The following is a 4,849-nucleotide window of genomic DNA, read 5'->3' on the forward strand; positions in this document are numbered from 1 at the left end:
ATTATTTTGTACCAGTATTATTGGATACAGTAACGCAGAAAATCCACCTATTACATGATCGTTATCTCTCCTAGTGTTCTATATTGATATAACAACTAGATTATTACTGCAAATGCTTTGAATTCTCCATCGGTTGAACCAGAGCATGTCTGGAAAAGCATAAAGATACATTTTCAGAGAATGAATAGCAACAAGTGCATGGGCTAATGCAGAAGATACATGAGAACGCTCCTAGTGCCCAGCAGGTTATGAAGATGATGGTCGCCATTACTATGGGAGGGGTACTATTGCTCTTGGCTAGAATTACCCTTACAGGGACTGTGGTAACTCTTCTTGTTGCAACACCTGTGCTGATTTTCTTTAGCCCAGTATTGGTTCCTGTTGGGACTGTTCTGCTTCTCACCACCATTGGTTTTCTGTCTGTTGGGGGCTTTGGAATTGTTGTCATCTCTTCACTTTCATGGATTGTTAACTACATGAGGGGAAAACACCCACCTGGTGCTGATAAGGTAAACTATGCACGCCAACGCATCGACAACAAGGCCAAAGATGTCAAGGACCGAGTCGGGGGTTATATCCAAAACAAGGGTGATTGGGCCACCCAAGGGGGGTCTTGATCATATTTCATAACATTTTTTCATCATGGCACATGTTAAGTATTATAGTTAGCAATGTTTCTAAGTTTAATATGTCCAGCTACTGCAAATATAAATTAGATTGTTGGTCCAACAATATGTTCTTAGTATTAGAGGCAGCTTTTAGTTTAGGGTCATTTCAGAAGTGTTCTTATAGGTCTGGATAATTTAGTCACAGTTTATTCATGTGAAGAAGATCATGGATGGAATGAGTTGTCGCTTTCAGTGACATAATGTCACTCATCAATCATCATCCATCCGCTCTTCACAATGTGCTGCAGTTTCTTTTAATGGTATTCTTCATGTCATCATGAATTGATCTTCATAAGCTTCAGCATTGTAATGATTGAGAAGTCATAGGTCTCTTTCTTGTTGCTTTGTATTTTTGTTCATTGCCCTGCTACTGTGAGGGCAGGGATAGAATTAATTCTCTCAGGCATCTTTCTGACATGGCTAAGTTTCTGTCCATCACAACTAAAGATAGCTTCTTGTGCTCAGATAATTGTTGAGATTGGTTTATTGGTCATCTGCAATAATCTCATACCCTACAATGTTTCATTTTTCCACAGGCTATTATCAGGAGCACTTTCTGTTCTAAATAAATAAATGTAGAGCATGATCAAATATCTTAAATATAGTATGCTTTTTCCCTTCAAAAAAATATTTTCATTTCAAAAAAATATTTTCATCTTTCTTGCTAAGGAATCTTAAAAGAATGTTTTCATCTTTCTTGGTGAGAATATTAATAGCATGATAAAATATGTTAAATACAATATACCTTTTCCCTAGGAATGATCTAATAGGAAGAGTCATTATTCTACTGATCTTCCTGTTATTATAGAGTTAATTAGAGATACTAAGTGGTTTTTCTCCTGTCAAAGAAGCCGAACTCAAGGGCTTGGATAAGAGATAGAGAGGACTTTAAACAGTGTTGTGGTTAAATTGGGGATGTGTAAAATATTTATAAATGTTAGGGATAGCAGATTGCAAGTTTTGATTGGAAATGTTGTAACTGAACTGTACGAGGTTGTGATGTGTTCAAGATTGTATAACCGGTTGGAAAATGTTGAGAAGAAGAGGAAATTAGTGATGAGCTAGTCTAGAATTTCAAATTTATTTTGATTGAACATTCTATTGTGATCCATAACCATCCCACCACTATCGGTTGGATGATAAATCCAGCGTAGTTAGTAGCGACAGAGAAGGTTATAACCAGTTAAATGGAAGGATACTCAATTCTCGCCCATGGCTATAGGCATTCACATATCTTTGATGGCCATGCTCCACTGTTAGGTGTTGAAATCTAATTTCAATGTAGCCGTACGCTCCCCAAAACCGCCAGCAAAAACCACAAACCCGGTTTAAAGATTTCTCGGACCGCCTACCTGCAGAGAATGGTTTTCGTACACAAGGGCCCGAGAAAATGTGGAGCCAACACGTGGTTCAGCCCTGACGTAACGCAACGTCATTTTCTCGGGGGTTAATGTTCAGCACTTGTTGGTCTTCCGATATTGCCCTCCACCGTCGGATGTGCTCCACCTTCTTCAACCGTTGATTGCCCGAAGCTGCTCCAAACCTGCATACGACAAACATTAAATTCATAGCGTGGAGTAAATCAAAGTTTTGTTGACCATACGTTTAATTAATGAAATGTCATAGTGGTAGGTAGTATATTGAAGTTTTCATATATTGCACGTAAATCTTTTTTATGGAGGTATGGGCGCATATGCTCATTAATTAAGTTTCGTATGGGATATGGGCACGTTTTAATATTTTTTTATATTTACATACGGCATGTATTGAATGTAAAAAAAATGTATGTAATAAGTCTTTTATGTTTTGAGTGTTGACTTTTTTTTGTAAGTGTTGCACACGGGAGGAAAAGAAATTAATTCTTCACAGCACTGAAAAAGAATGATGGGGCGGTAAAAGGAAAAACACACAGCAGTGTGTAAAAAGACAAGAACCAGGTGATGTAATTTTTGGAGTAACGAAAAACCATGTGTGGTTTTTTTTTGCACAGAAGTGCATAAAGAAAATGTTGCAGTGAATTTTGTAAGCCTGTGTAATTTTGTTTTTCACAACAGTAAACCTATGTAAATCTTTTTATTACAGCAGTAAGTTGTTTTTCACACCAGTGAATATAAAAAGGATTTTACAGTGGTAAATCTTTGTATCAGGTTTTAATGAATAGAATGTTTTATGGTGGTGAAATACTCTGTCTCTCAGTGAATTTTTTTAAGTCTTCTGTGCACAAAAGGATCCTGGAGTAAAGTAAAACAGAGCATTGTCTCTGTGTGTGTTTGAATGTTTGGTTTTTGGTATTTTCCCCATCAAAAATACCCAACAGTGGTATCAGAGCAGGCTTAGGCTCTTTAAAAAAAAATTAAAGAAGCTGAAGGGAGAAGGTTGTTGCTGCAGCAAAACTTCTCAGGCAGACAGAAGACTCAGACAACAAAGGATTCAGGTATTCTTCATAGCTATCTTGTTTGTTATTGAAGAGACAGTCAGTGTTTTAAATACACAGTCAAGGAATGGCCAGCACAAGCACTGGTATGGGTTTGTTTAACACCCAGCTCCCACAGTTTAATGGGAATAACTATGACTACTGGTCAATAACTATGACAGCTCTGCTTGCTTCCCAAGATTTATGGGAAATAGTTGAAGAAGGCTTTGAAGAACCAGCAGATGAAACTGAGTTCAATGCATTAACTCAAGGAGAGAAGGATCTGCTGAAGAACAATAGGAAGAAAGATTCAAAAGCCCGTGTGTTGTTGTATCTAGCAGTAGACCAGAGTATGTTTCCAAGGTTAGCAGCAGCTAAGACAGCCAATGAAGCATGGCAAACCCTCAAGACAGCCTATCAAGGCATGGAGAGAGTGAAGACAGCAAAGCTACAATTGCTGAGAAAGGATTTTGAGAACTTGAACATGAAGGAGTCAGATAACATTGACTCATTCTTCACTCATGTGATTGGTGTAATCACACAAATGAGAACTCATGGAGAAACCATTGAAGACAGAAGAATTGTGGAGAAAATATTGAGGGTCTTACCCTCAAGGTTTGATGCCATAGTCACCACCATTGAAGAGACAAAGGATCTCTCAAGCTATTCAGTTGATGAGCTGCATGCATCACTGATAACACATGAGCAGAGGTTGAGTAGGAATGAAAACTCATCTCTTGAGCAAGCCTTCAAGACCCAGATGTCCTTTGGAAGAGGCAGAGGTCAAGGCAGAGGAAACAAAAGAGGAAGAGGCAGAAGCCAGAATAGAGGTGGAAGGAACAACTCATCAAATGCACAAGGAAGAGGCAACAATCCAAATCAGAACCAAGGCCAAGGCAGCAGCCAACAAGGAGGACAACATCATGCTCAAGGACAAAGGTATGATAAATCTAATGTTCAATGCTATTATTGCAAAAAGTATGGACATTATGCTAGTGATTGTAGAAAGAAACAGCATGATATGAACAGCAGACAAAATGCAAATGTTACAAGAGAAAACAGCAGTCAAGAAAATGTCCTGTTAGCTTGTAACATGGCTGAAACACATAGTGAGGACATATGGTTTTTAGACTCAGGTTGCAGCAACCATATGACCGGAAACATAGCCTTCTTTTCTGCCCTAGATAAAAATGTGAAATCAGAAGTCACACTAGGAACTGATAGTAAAGTGTCTTTATGGGAAGAGGAGAAATAAAAATACTTTCAAAGCAAGGAGAAAGGAAAACCATAGCAGATGTATACTATGTCCCCGGAATGAGATGTAATCTCTTGAGTATTGGACAGCTTGTCCATAAGGGCTACAATGTTTTCTTTAAAAATGATGTGTGCACCATCATGGATATACCACCCAGCAAAAGATGCATTGCTGAAGTGAAGATGACAAGGAACAGGATGTTCCCTCTCCGGATCAGGGCAGACATGAAGAACAAAAGGGAAATGGCAGCAGTCACCGAAGAGGCCTTCCAAAGCGTGCCAAAGGATGAGAACTGGTTATGGCACTTGAGATTTGGGCATCTAAATTTTGGAGGTCTAAACTTATTGAGCAGAAAAGGAATGGTAAGAGGATTACCATTGATAGAGAAACCGGACAGCCTATGTGAAGGCTGCATTTTGGGAAAACAACATAGAGAAAGTTTTCCATCAGGGAAGAGTATAAGGGCAAAGACACCCTTAGAGATTATCCACTCAGATTTGTGTGGACCAATGC

General features: G+C 38.7%; 1 pseudogene; it reads left to right on the top strand.

Annotated features, from left to right (window-relative positions):
• The first annotated feature begins 206 nt into the window (after positions 1-206).
• LOC149253767 (oleosin pseudogene) lies at positions 207-617 on the top strand (annotated as a pseudogene).
• The last annotated feature ends 4,232 nt before the right edge of the window (positions 618-4,849 follow it).

The sequence above is a fragment of the Pinus tabuliformis genome, chromosome 7 (genome assembly GCF_031772625.1).
Source record: "Pinus tabuliformis cultivar Carrire ecotype Pingquan chromosome 7, CPIR1, whole genome shotgun sequence".
NCBI classification, from domain to species: Eukaryota; Viridiplantae; Streptophyta; class Pinopsida; order Pinales; family Pinaceae; genus Pinus; species Pinus tabuliformis.